Raw genomic sequence first — 14,908 nt, 5'->3', positions numbered from 1 at the left:
TTTGAAAAGATAAATAAAATTGATAGACCACTAGCAAGATTAACCAAGAAAAGAGAAAATTCAAATAAGCTTAAAAAGAAACAAAACAGGAGATATTACAACTGACACCACAGAAATACAAAAGATCATTTAAGGCTAGTATGAACATTTTTATGTGCATAAACTAGAAAACCTAGAAGATATGGATAAATTCCTAGAAAAATACAACTCTCCCAGCTTAAACCAGCAAGAATTAGACACCCTGAACAGACCAATAACAAGCAGCAAGATTGAAATGGTAATTTAAAAATTACTAACCAAAAAAGGCTAGGTTCAGACAGATTAATGGCAGAATTCTACCAGACATTCAAAGAAGAATTGGTACCATTCTTAATGTCATTATTCCACAAGATAGACAAAGAGGAAACTCCCTGTAAATCAATGTATGAAGCTGGTATCACCCTAATATCAAAACCAGGAAAGAATATAACCAAAAAACAAAACTACAGATCAATATCCCTGATGAACATAGATGCTAAAATTTTTAACAAAATACTAACCAAATCCAGCAACATATCAAAAAGATAATCCACCATGATCAAGTGGGTTTTACACCAGGGACATAGGAATGGTTTAACATAGGCAAGCCAATAAATGTGATACACCACATAAACAGAATTAAACACATAAATCACATCTCAATAGATGCAGAAAAAGCATTCAACAAAATCTAGCATTACTTTTTGATTAAAACTCTCAGGAAGATCAGCACACAAGGGACATACCTCAATACAATAAAAGCTATCTATGACAAAATTACAGCCAACATAAAATATCTACATTTGATTTTTGCACATTCTCATTGTTTCTCTTATTATTTCCTGATTTGTAAAAACTTTTTAAGAAGGACTGTTACATCCATAACCTATGTTTAATAAGCTAAGTGGAGAGCAGCTATTATTTCATTACCTTTGAAGTTTAATTGTAGTGGAAAAACAATCATCCCATGAAAATCTAAATATTCAAAATTAGTTCTAATTTATTTTGTCTCAGACATATAGATTTTGTTACCTCACTGTGCTTTTGTTTTTACTCGTCATTTTTGTTAGTAGTGTCTTTTTTCTTTTTGATCAGTTTTATCATATTTAACAGTACTGTCATATTTTGAGGACAGTGATAGAGATGATGTGAAGGCTTTGGAGTCAGACAGCTCTATTTTTTATTGCATGCTTCTGAGAAAAGGACTGTGTTCAATCTAATGGGAGAATAAATTTTGAAAGGATTACCGGTGATGCAGCTGAAAGCACAGGATAGATGTTCAATTCAAGATTAGTAATCAGAGCTAGCATTTACTGGCTAGTCAATTTGTGTTAAGCAATGTGCAGCTTACAGGTGTCATTTTATCTAATCATCAGAACAACTTAGCAAGGCAAATAAACTTGTTATCCTCATTTTAAAGATAAAGCAACTAAGACCCATAGATATTTAATATTTTGTCCTAGACTGTGTAACACTTGATGATATAATTAGAGGATTGAAGATTTGAACACAGGAAGTCTAATCCTCGAGCCTCTGGTTTTAACCTGTTATTTTAAAAATATTTTGTTATCTAGCTATTACTCTTATTATTAGATAATTTTATGCAAGAGAACCTAGGCTTTGGATCACAAATTCTCTTTAAGAATTCTGAAACAGGATAAAAGTATTGTTATAGGAATGTTCTCTACCTACCAGTTTTGAGTATGTTTTGACCAGTAACAAATTCTCTTTTAAGAATTCTGAAACAGGATAAAAATACTGTTGTAGGAATGTTTCCTACCTCCAAGTTTTGAGTAATTTTTGCCCAGAATTCTTCTGGATTCTCTGCATAAATTATTTGTATTTTCCTCTCTTCCCTTTCCTCTTCCTCCTTTTTCTCCTTCTCTTTCTTGTTCTTTCTCTTTCTCTCCATCTCTCTAACTCTGTCTCTTTCTCCTTACACTTTCCCCCCTTCTCTTGCTTTCCCATTGTCAGAACTATCTGCCTGTCCTAAGTGTATTTATCAACAAGCTATGATTCTAGGGCCATGCAGAGCTACCTGAAGTGTACAAGCATTTGTTCTTGCTGAGCTCTAGATAATGTTCATAACTACCTCCATCACTTTAATACTTCCTATTCCCCAGCATAAACAGTAAAAATATGTACATATAAAACACACACACATGAGAAGAATCACGAAGAAAATAGTTCTGAGGATCAATTAGAGCAATGACTTAAATCTGAAATTACTGAAAACAGAAGGAAATACCCTAAGTCCACTGCTTATACAAAGCAGAGGTACCTCTAACAGCATAGTCAGTAAAAGTTGCTTTCTCCCTTTGCTCCTTTTCTCTTTGCCTTCCTCAACTTCTCCAGGTGATTCCTTTTTTCCCTTAAAGAAGCTCAGTTCTTTCCTAGAGGTTACCAGTCTATGCCATTGGTTTCCCCAAGTGGTTGTTAAAATAATCCTTTATTCAGTTTTCCCAACATAAAGAGTCAGCTCTACTCCACCTTACCCTTGAGGTCAAAAAATAGGCAGCCAATGTAGTTTGAAAAGTTTCATAGTATTTCTGAATTGCAACTCTCCTTCTTGCTGCTCCAATCAGTTGCATCACAGTTATACATTTTAAAAAAGAAAACTTTTTTCACTTCATTTCTTGATAAAAGAATGTAACCTAACGTGGCACTGTCCTGAATTGGCACCCTACTAGTGATTTTACAGAAATCAATGAAGGAAGAAAATCTGTAGTGCTTTGGAAACATTATTTGCTTCCTTGACAAAATAATTCTTGTTTAAATCGTTACATTAAAGATTTCTTCTATTTAGGATCCTAGAAAGTTAAGAGTTATAAAAAAGCATGAGATCATTTATTTTGATAAATCCATTTTAGAGATTTGCAAATGAGGTTCTAAGCAAAGGAAATAACTTGTTTTACCAAGTACCAGAGATGACTGGTGACCTAGCCAGGGCAAGAGTCCAGTTTTTCTTGTTCAGAACAATTTTGTGCAGGTCTGAGGAGTCAGTTTCTGAGAAATATGCTGGTATGTCAGTAAGTTGCTAGTATCTTCCCCAGCTTAGTCCTCTTTTTGAAGTGTTGGGAAGAGTTATTTTGGCAGTAGGGCATGAGTGTACCTTCTTCTCATCCAATATTGCTCTCTTCACCTGTAACTCAGGTTTCAAAAAATGTAATCCTCATCTTCTTTCTGTACTTGTATTAACTGTACCATACTTTATACCCTAAAGTAAAAGAATGAGTTTTCCATTTGACAGTTGGTTGAATACTTGAGATATTTAATCCCAAAAGTCTCCTAAAGGTTTTTGCCTGTTCTGAATAGCCATACACAACACCGCCTTACAATACTTCTAAGGCAATAAGAGTCCCACCAACAAGCACAGGAAAGAAGAGGCTGCAGTCATAGAGAGTCTGAAGATACAAGATAAAATCTTGTGTACCTCACTATTCAGTCTCAATGTTTAGACTCCATTACATTAATATGCAGGAATACCAAAGAGGCATCAATCGTAGAGGGAGAGTTAAAGAAGGAGACAAATGACTACGTGTATGCACATTAGAATACTATAGGTTTGGTTTTGAAGACTGGCTTTGTCTTTGGGCTGCTGTAGGACCTTGAGCAAGGATCTTAAGCTCCGTGGGTATTAAATAAATGTTAGCATTTATTACTATAATAATTATTAAATAATTTATACTCAAGAAGGATAGAATTAGAGGTTTTCTGACTTTGGTTTAAATCCTAAATCTTTACTGTTTGATGTCATTGTAGTTAAGTAAATGGTTTCCAGGAGTGTGTGTTTGTGTGTGTGTGTGTGTGTGTGTGTGTGTGTGTGTGTGTGTATGTTTTAACCAAAGCTTTGCTTCCAAATGAATGACAGCATGCTACTTGTTAATATTATTTAGGATGGTGCTAATATTTATCTTAGTGCCTTTATTATTTTGTTCAATAATTTTCGGAATTAATACTTGTTTACAATGATTGATCATAATTTTATACCTTTGTTTAGAATGACAGAAATCTCAAAAGTTTTATAACATCTTTCTTTACAGGATATCAGATTATCCACCCTAAGATAGAAATGCATGCATATACCTGGGCAGGTATTTCCAGGTATGAAAGCATGAGTTTGGTATTTTGGAAATCGAATTGATTTAGTCAGACTAGTAGGACTGCCATTCAACTATAAACAACCCTGAATAAAGACTCAACAATTGGTATTTGGTACAAATTAAAGAATGAATGGAAACTATCATCTTTATATTTGATTTTCTCTTTTCACCTAAATGACCACAATACCCAGCTTTATCCAGTACACTATAGGTCCCTCATACAGACAAGTCTAGCCATGATTTGACACTGGATTTGGAGAAAGTCACACAGGACCTGTGACTTTCTAGACATTGTACTAACACAGAGCTAAGTTTGTACATCTACAGGTTGAAAACCAGGATGTTTTAAAGTTCTGGTTACAAATTTACAGAATGGTGAAGGTACAAAGGATAGAAGAAGTCAAAACAAAACAAAACAAAAGACCGTCTATCTCCTTTGGAGATTTCAGCCTTCAGATATAGAAATTCAAGCTTTCGAAGATGAACAGGGGGTGCTGGAGAAGCCTGAAAGGGCTGAATCTTCTATTGATAAGATGGATAGCAATAAGTACAACTTTACTTGGTGGTCCACATGAGACATTCATGAAACTCACTATTCCTTACTCCAGATGATATCAATAGCACAGCAGAAGTACATTCTTATTCATGGAGCCATAGAGGGAGAGAATGCCTTCTTACTGCTCTTTCTACCTCCTTACATGTTCTTGTAGTCTTCCTAGGAATCTGATACTTTCAAGATTCTAACAGAGGCAGCTTTCCAAGACTCTTTCCTAGAGGTCAGCCATAATTCAGTGCCAGCCTTTGCTTTGCAGTTATATTAAGCCACGAAAAATTAACGTTGGGCTATTTTACCCTCCTGTCTACACTTTGCAAATTCTTCCAGTGGCTCCCTTATTGTCCAGCTCCTTGTATGGCTGTCAAAACCTTTCACATCTTTCTCCTGCTCAACTCTTATATATTTGGTCACATTCTTTATTGACCCTGTACTCAACCACTCTCAGCCTCTTGCAGTTCTGTCAACTCATGATTTCATACCTGTTTTTGCTGTTTCTCTTTAGAAATTCTTTCCACCCATATTCATCAACTCCTAGTCATATCTTACTCTGAGTGTGATCTTCCCCAGTAAGTCCTTCCCGCAGAAGGAAATGAGTAATCCCTCTTTTGGTTCTCTTACTGTTCCAAAACATAGAGCAATCACAGCACCAATATAGAGCAATCACAACACCTACAATTGTTAACCATATCATTACTGTTTATATATTTGTCTTCCCTACCATGCTGTATCTTTCTTGAGTGAAGGATTAAATCTATATCCTTTTATAGTAGAGTCCACAGACAACATGAATCAAATTTCTTGGGTTCCACCCCAGACATGTAAATCAGATTAAATGGAGAGATTCAAGAAAATCTCAGAATCTGCATTTTAAGACTCACCAGATAATTTTAATGCAAACAAGTTTGAGCAACAGTGAATTATATTATTTCTCTACTCAGTTTGTCAGCATAGTGCTTGCAATACTTGTTTGAATGAATGTTCAATGAATGAAAAGCTGAATGGATGAGACATCTCAAGTATATTCCTATGTAATCACTATGTGATGTGGAGAACTCCTTGCCCCTTTGTTGTAAAATTCCCTAGTTAAAATTGGATATAACTACATATTTCCTGCTCTGTAGAAGTCTAAAGACCTTATAGTAACAATTCTTGAGGGCCTCTGCTCTTACAGTCTGATTAATATTTAGCTGGTAAAGCATTATTTCTGGATATGGCTGTGAGCATGTTTCCAGAAGAGATTGGCACTAGAGTCAGTGGACTGAGTATGGAAGATCTGCCCTCTCCCAATGTGAACAGGTACAATAAAATCAGCTGAGGGCCCAGATAGAACAAAACAACAGAATGAATGGCCAGTTCATTCGTTCGTTCTCTTTCTTTTTCTTTCTTTCGTTTGTTCTTTCTGTTTTCTTTTTCTCTCTCTCTTTCTCTCTCTCGTCTCTCTTCTCTCCCTTCTCTCTCTCTTTCTCTGCCTTTCTCCCTCTCCCTCCCTGCCTTTCTCTCTTTCTCGTTCTCCCTCTTTTCTGGATTTGGGAAACCAATGTTCTCCTGCTTTTGGGTATCAGAACTCCAGGTTCTTAGGCCTTCAGCCTCAGACTGAAAGCTACACAGTTGCCTTTCCTGGTTCTGACACTTGCCGACTGAGACTGAGCCATGCTACTAGGTTGCCTGTTCTCCAGCTTGCAGACTATCACAGGACTTCTCAGCCTCCATAATTATGTGAGCCAATTCCTCTAATGAATCCCTGCTCATATATCTATATCTATAGCATATATATCTCCACATTTGTATCAGTACTTATAGCCCCATCTATATCTATCCATATCCTATTGGCTCTGTCTCTTTAGAGACAGGGTCCCTACTGCTTCCCACTCTGTTGTTGTACAGGTACATTCTGTTTTGCTCTACATCATCCCCTCCAACACACACACAAAATCAATCCTTCCATCAGTTTCTATAAGAAACACATTTCCATGGAGCATTTTGTGTAGATGTGCTGAAGATTATGAATGTTATGGGAAAGGAGTCACACCATAGAATCTTCTTTAATTTCCTCCTCCTGACAAGATTGTCCAGAACATTTTATCCTTATTAAGCATAGCTTTTAAGCTCTCTTCAGCACTCACCTTGAAACATACCCGATTAAATTCACTCAACCAATGTCAACTCTAGTTGCTCAGTAAACAACATAGGCTGTTTCATTGACCCCTCATCCGAAGGTAATTGAAAGTTTATTTTTTTTGGTACAGACTTAATTTTTTCTTTCACACTTCTACACACCCTGCTTGATTGATGGAGAGAACTTTCTTTGAATCACATGGCTTAATTCTCCATGATGCCCTTGAGTACACAGATGGGGTGGTTCAGAAGTTAAAGAGTTACACCTTGCAAGATTAATATATGGAGCAGCTCACCCAGAAGTCAAAGCTTGTGTTCTTTGTTGGTGGGAAGAATGAGCGGGGAAAAGACAGGAATATAGCTAATCCTTGTTTTGTCTAACAGGATACTGAGCCTTCTGTTTGATTTTCAACTCTCATTTCTTGCACATTCCTCAATTCAGTTCTGGTTAGGTTTTTCCTTGCATTTGGCTGAACCCGGAAATTCAGATCTGCACCTCATACGTTGAAGAGTCCAGACGTTTAGTGGAAATTAGTTTACTCATCGCTTTGACTGACTCTCTGTTTAATTCACAAGGCCAGCAAGCCTTGGAGTGCCCCAGACACAGAGGTAATTTGGAACACAGAAAGGAAAGCTAGCCTTAGGATGGATTGGTTGTCATGGTGATATTGTGGGCCATTGAGATACCTGCACTTGACCATACTGTAGGGAAAAACTATTTTCAAAGCTTAAAGCTAAACTTTTTATCATTCTGTATTACTATTATTATCGTTACTTTATTCAATGGGGCATAAGAAAACACGTTAGGGAGCTACACAAACCGGAGTTTAAATCCATTTCTACTACTCACTGGTCTGTGACTCTGGCAAAGTAACTAACCTAACTGTGCCTCAGTTTTCACATTTTACAAAGGTGATAATAATAACATCTAGTTGATATTAGGGTTAATGAGGGTTTAATAAGATAAATGCATACAAAACACATGGCAGGTTGCTAACAAGTAACTGTCCTATTCCTCTCCGCTGGCCTTGTCCTCTTTAGTTCTGAAATTATTTCATCAACTAGGCCCATCATCCACCTATGGAAGTTTATGCTCAGGTATAGAGATATCTACAGAGGAGGAGTACACATGTATGTGTGCGTATGTGCATAAACTTATATGCAGAAAGCACAGAGGTTACCTTTTTCTTTGTTTCAAAACATATTTGAGCATATAATTGAGTGATGGTGGTTAGGTGGTTATAGTTTCAGTTATATATTGTACATGTGTATTGTTTATAGTTTTCAAAATGATTTCATGGCTATTATTTCATTGATTGTACAAATTATAACAAATTAGGTAATGTAGGAGTTGTTTGTTTTATAGAAGAAGATCAGAGGGTCTCAATGGCTTTCCCATGTTCATTCTTCAAGGAGGGGATAGAAAGGGCTCAATATATTTCTAACCAGTGAGACTTGCTCACTCTCAGATGCGAGGTGTAATATTTTTGTTTAGTTTAGACTAAACCTAGTTCAGTTCTCCCTCCACCAAGGTTGGCAGGCATAGTGACAGTCATCTTTCAAGGTTGCTTTCTTATTCATTGGGTAAAACAAGGACTCCAGAAATTGGGTCATGGCATTTTGCCATAGTGGTCACCAATGCCATTGCCTGTTCCTGGTGGTCTTGAGGGCAGGAAGCTCCCTTGGTGCACCATTCCCTCCTGCATGAGTTCAGCCATGGGAACTGTTTGCCTGATCTCTCAAGGCCTTTCCTCGGTGGCCACCATCATGGGCTTTCACATAGGTTATCTATTGCTATGGAACAAACTACCCCAACACTTGCTTCTGCTGAGATGACTCAAATGGCTGAAGCTGGAGCAATGGAGGAGCTAGCTGGGTCTCTCTCTCTCTGTCTCTCTCTTTTTCCCTCTCTCTATCTAACTTCTTCCTTACATTGGGCTTTCTCAAAGCAGAAGCAGCTTCCAGGTAATCAGGACTCTGGGTTCCAAGACTGTTCCAACGACAGGTGGTAGAACATGCTTCTAAGGTGTAGTCCTAAAATCTGGGGCAACATCATTTTCTGTGGGTCAAAGCAGCACCATAACTTGCCCAGATTCAAGAGAAGAAGGCATAGATCACACCACTAGGTGGGAGGAATGTCCAAAACATTGCATCAGATTTTAATCTGCCATACCATGTTTCTGAGATTCTCTCACCTATAGGAAATTACATTCCACTTTTCTTTGATGTATACTTGCCATAAATGGGATATCATGGAAGTACATTTACCTTTGAAGAATAATGCCTTCATTTTACCACCTCATCCTTTGTCTCATGGTGAATGAGATTTAACCTCTTATTAGGAAGTATCTGATTATCACATAGCCAGGTGTCATTTCCTAAAACTACAAAGGGTCCTCATACTTCTTGGTGTTGGGGCTGTCAGCAGGAGATATTTTTATTGCGTTGTGATAAGTCAAATGATTCTTCTAAATTAGGCTTACATGCCCCATCCCAGAAAGACTTAATCATCTGAGTTTTTATGCCTTGATAATTTTTGTTTTTATCAAATCCTCTTGCTAGATATAGGTATAATAATTACTGACTGAATGAATGGGTAAATGAGTGAATGAGAGTGAGCAGTGCTGAAGGGATGCACATCTGTCTCTTGTAACAAGGATAGCATTAATTTACAGTGTTAGGTACTAAGTCTCTTATCTATGTCAACATGGACCTCACCCTGTCCTCAAGATGCTTATATTTTCATAGTTCACTAATATAAGACACAAAAACAGGTGTGAGTTTCTCATTGCATAGACTCCCAAGAAATGGCGGCTGGCTTTGTTTTCTCTCCTATAATAAGACTTTCAGTGCCAACTCACTGTGATCATAAAGTCATTGTTAATTCTTACGTGGTAATCCCTCAGGCAAATCTGTTTAAAGCACTAATTTCTGAGATAGCTCAAAACAGACAACAAACTGTACTTTTCATAAAAATTCAATGGAACACTGAGCTAAAGGCAGGACAGATGTTGCCTTTATGAAATGATCAGCAGAACACTTGCAAAAAGTTCATTTATAGGTACATTATTTTGTGTAACATGCTTGTTAGTAATGCTTGGGATGTCTCACTAATGAGCTGTTTCAGTTGTTTCTAGGTCTTGAGTGGAACCATGAAATTTGCATTCTTAAGCGCCTTAGGATTCTGTTGCACACTAATGTTTGAGACAGTGTATTGAACACACACACTCATACATAAATGTATTAAACTGGTGCAAAAGTAATTGTGGTTTTTGTCATTGAAAGTAATGGCAAAACAGAAATTACTTTTGCACCAGCCTAAAATATATTTGCACAAATAAATGGATGCCAAAAACATAGAAAGGAGCCAAGGAAGGGTGAAGTGGGATAATGAAAGGGTGATGGAGAAAAGAATAAGATCTAATTAATCTGATCTTCTGACTTTAATTTCATCCTCTCTCTATTCCATTCTCCTTTGTGCCAGGAGACTTTTTTAAACTATAGATTTAGCCACACACTTTTGCATGGAATCATCAAGAGTTTCTTATTACATGTGGAAGAAAGTCTAAATGACTGATTACATTTATTTATTGAGATACTTCCCACCTTCTCAGAGCCATTTTTAAATTTTTTTATTTTTAATTTTTGTGGATACATGGTAGGTATATATATTTATGAAATCCATGAAATGTTTTGATACAAGCCCACAATGAATAATAATCACATAATGCAAAATGGGGTAGCCACCTCCTCAAGCACTTATCCTTTGTATTACAAACAATTCAATTATAGTCTTTTAGTTAAATGGTACAATTAAGTTATCATTGACTACAGTCACTTTATTGTACTATAAAATAGTAGGCCTTCTCTATTTTTTTGTACCCATTTGCCATCCCCATCTTCACTTCCTCCCCTGCCCCCCACTAACATTTCCAGACTCTGGTAACCATCATTCTGCATTCTATGTATATAAGTTCAATTGTTTTGACATTTAGACTACACAAATAAATGAGAACACATTTGTCTTTCTATGCATGGTATACCTAACATAAGGATCTCCAGTTTCATCCACGTTGTTGCAAATGACAGGATCTCATTCTTTTTTTTTTTGTGGTTGAATAGTACTTCATTGTGACTATGGACTACGTTTTCTTTATCCATTTATCTGTTGATGGACACTTAAGTTGCTTCTAAATCTTAGGTATTATAAACAGTGCTGCAAAAGCAGGACAAACATAGGAGAACACATATGTCTCTGATATACTGATTTCTTTTTATTTTGGTTGTATGTATGCCCAGCAGTGGGACTGCTGGATCATATAGTAGTTCTATTTTTATTTTTTGAAGAACCTTTAAACTGTTCTCCATAGCAGTTGTACTAGCAACTTACATTCCCACCAACAATGAACAAGGCTTCCCTTTTCTCCACATTCTTGCTAACTTCTGTTATTGCCCGTCTTTTGAATGTAAGCCATTTTAACTGGGGTGAAATGATATCTCACTGTAGTTTTGATTTACTCTGATGATCATTGATATTGAGCACTTCTTAACATGTCTGTTTACCATTTGTATGTCTTATTTTGAGAAGTATCTACTCAGATCTTTTGCCTATTTTTGAACAGATTATTATATTTTCTCCTATAGAGTTTTTTCAGCTCCTTATATATTCTGACTATTAATCCCTGTCAGATGGGTAGTTTCAAATGTGTTCTCTCATTCTATGGGTTGTCACTTCATTTTGTTGATTCTTTCCTTTGCTATGAAGAAGCTTTTTAAGATGATATGATCCAATTTGTCCATTTTTTGCTTTGGTTACCTGTGTTTGCAGGGTATTATTCAGGACATTTTTGCCCAGAACAATGTCCTGGAGATAATGTACAATGTTTTCTTATAGTAGTTTCAGAGTCTGAGGTCTTAGACTTAGTTATTTAATCCATTTTGATTTGACTTTTGTATATGGTGAGATACAGGAGTCTAATTTTATTTCTGCATATGGGTATCCAGTTTTCCCAGCACCATATATTGAAGAGACCATGCTATCCCCATATGTATGTTCATGCTACCTTTGTCAGAAGTGAGTTCACTGTAGGTGTGTGGATTTGTTTCTGAGTTCTCTATTCTGTTCCATTGGTCTGTGTATCTGTTTTCATGCCAGTACCATGCTGTTTTGGTTACCATGGCCCTGTAGCATAATTTGAAGTTAGGTAATGTGATTCCTCTGGGCTTGTTCTTTTTTATTAGTACAGCTTTGGCTATTCTGGGTCTTTGTGGTTCCGTATAAATTTTAGGAATGCTTTTTCTATTTCTGTGAGATTTCATTGGTATTTTGATAGGGACTGCATCAAATCTGTACATTGCTTTGTGTAATATGAACATTTTAATAATATTGACTCTTCTAATCCATGAATATGGAATATTTTCATATTTTTTGGTGTCCTCTTCAATTTCTTTCATGAGTGTTTTTATAGTTCTCATTATAGAGTCTTTCACTTATTTGGTTAAAATTTTTGCAACCTACCCATCTGACAAAGGGCTAATATCCAGAATCTACAAAGAACTTAAACAACTCTACAACAACAACAACAACAAAACACACCAAAAAATCAAAAAGTGGACAAAGGATATGAACAGCAACTTTTCAAAAGAAGACATTTATGCAGCCAACAAACATATGAAAAAATGCTTATCATCACTGGTCATTACAGAAATGCAAATCAAAACCACATTGAGATACCATCTCATATCGGTTAGAATAGCGATCATTAAAAAGCTGGAGACAACAGATGCTGGAGAGGATATGGAGGAATAGGAATGCTTTTACACTGTTGGTGGAAGTGTTAAGATAAAATGTTCTGTAAATATCTAGTAGATTGGTATATAGTACTGATTAAGTCTGATTTTTTTGTTAAGAAGATCTGTCCAGTGCTGAAAGTGGGGTGTTAAAGTCTCCAGCTATTACTGTATTAGGGCCTCTCTCTCCCTTTAGCTCTAATAATATTGCTTTGTATATTTGGGTGCATCTGTTTGGGGTGCAGATATATTTAAAATTATTATATCATCTTCATTAATGCACTTATTTTTTCATTATATAGTGATCTCCTTTGTCTCTTCCTATAGTTTTTGTCTTATAACCTATTTTGTCTGATATAAATATAGCTACTCCTGCTCCTTTTTTGGTTTCTATTGCTGTGGAAAATATTTTTCCAACCCTTTGTTTTCAGTCTATGTGTGTACTTATATGTGAAATGTGTTTCTTGTAGACAACAGATCAATGGGCCCTTTTTTTTTTTTTTTAGTTGGAGTTTTACTCTTGTTGCCCTGGCTGGAGTGCAGTAGCATGATATCGGCTCACTGCAACCTACAGCTCTCTGGGTCCAAGCAATGCTTCTGCCTCAGCCTCCCAAGTAGCTGGGATTACAGGTGCCTGCCACCATAATTACAGGTGCCTGGCTAAATTTTTGTATTTTAGTAGAGATGGGGTTTCACCATGTTGGCTAAGCTGCTCTTGAACTCCAGACCCCACGTAATCCACCCGCCTCGGCCTCCCAAAGTACTGGGATTACAGGCTTGGTTCACAACGCCCAGCCAATGGGCCTTGTTTTTGTAATCCATTCACTCAGTCTATGTCTTTTGATTGGAGAGATTAATCCATTTATATTCAATGTCATTATTGATAAGTAAGGACTTACTCTTGCCATTTTGTTATTTGTTCTCTGGTTGTTTTGAGGTCCTCTCTTTCTTCTTTCTTTCTTTTTTGTCTTCCTTTAGTGAAGGCAATTTTCTCTGGCAATATGATTTAGTTTCTTGCCTTTTATTTTTTGTATTTCTGTTGTATGTTTTTTGACCTGAGGTTACCACGAATCTTGCAAATATCATCTTATAACCCATTATTTTAAGTTGATAATAAATTAACACTGTTTGTATAAGCAAACACACAAAAACAAAACCAATAAAAACTCATTCGTAACTTTGTTCCCTTGTTTTTTTTTAACTGTTGTTTCTATTTATATCTTATGATACTGTCTATGTCTTAAAAAGTTGTTGTAGATATTATTTTTGATCCATTCATTACTATTTTTTATTTATAAGAATAGTTTACATACCACAGTTACAGAGCTATAGTATTCTGTGTTTTTCCGTGTACCCAGCACAGTACTGGGTCTCACCCAAGGCCTGATATAGCCACTCCCTATTGCCAGTGAGTGTTTTACCTTCAGGTTATTACTTATTGCTCATTAGTGTCTTTTCTTTAGCATTTCCTATAGGACAGGTCTAGTGTTGATGAAGTTCCTCAGCTTTGGTCTGGGAATGTCTTTATTTCTCCTTCTTGTTTAAAGGATATTTTCACCAGATACACAATTCCAGGGTAAAAGATTTTTCCTTCAGCACCTTAAATATGTCCTGCCTCTTTCTCAGCTTGTAATTCCACCAACATTTTTTTGCTGCTTTTAGGATCCTTTCTTTATTCTTTTTAAAAAATTATTATTATTAAGACAAAGTCTCACTCTGTCGCCAGGTACCAGGCTGGAGTGCAGTGGCACAATCTCAGCTCACTGCAACCTCTGCCTTCTGGGTTCAAGCAATTCTCTTGCCTCAGCCTCCCCAGTAGCAGGGACTACAGGGGCACACCACCATGCCCAGCTAATTTTTGTATTTTTAGTAGAGACAGGATTTCGCTATGTTGGCCAGGATGGTCTCTATCTCTTGATCTCATGATCCGCCCGCCTCAGCCTCCCAAAGTGCTGGTGTTACAGGCTTGGGCCACTGCACCCAGCCCCTTTATTCTTGAACTTCAGTAGTTTGATTATTAAATGAGTTGAGAAAGTCTTCTTTGGGTTAAATCTCCTGTCATTCTAGAACCTTCTTGTATTTGGAAATCAGTATCTTTGTTTAGGTTTAGGACTTTCTTTGTTATTATCCCTTTCAATAAGCTTTCTACCCCTATCTTTTTTCCAACCTCCTCTTTAAAGACAATAACTCTTAAATTTGCTGTTCTGAGGCTGTTTTCTAGATCCTGTAGGCATACTTCATTTCTTTTTTTTTACTCTTTTTTTTTTCTCCTCTGACTCTGTATTTTCAAATAGTTCATCTTCAGGCTCACTAATTTCTTTCTTGT

Source organism: Saimiri boliviensis, chromosome 17 (assembly GCF_048565385.1).
Source record: "Saimiri boliviensis isolate mSaiBol1 chromosome 17, mSaiBol1.pri, whole genome shotgun sequence".
Lineage (NCBI taxonomy): Eukaryota > Metazoa > Chordata > Mammalia > Primates > Cebidae > Saimiri > Saimiri boliviensis.
Note: the sequence above shows the minus strand (reverse complement) of the source record.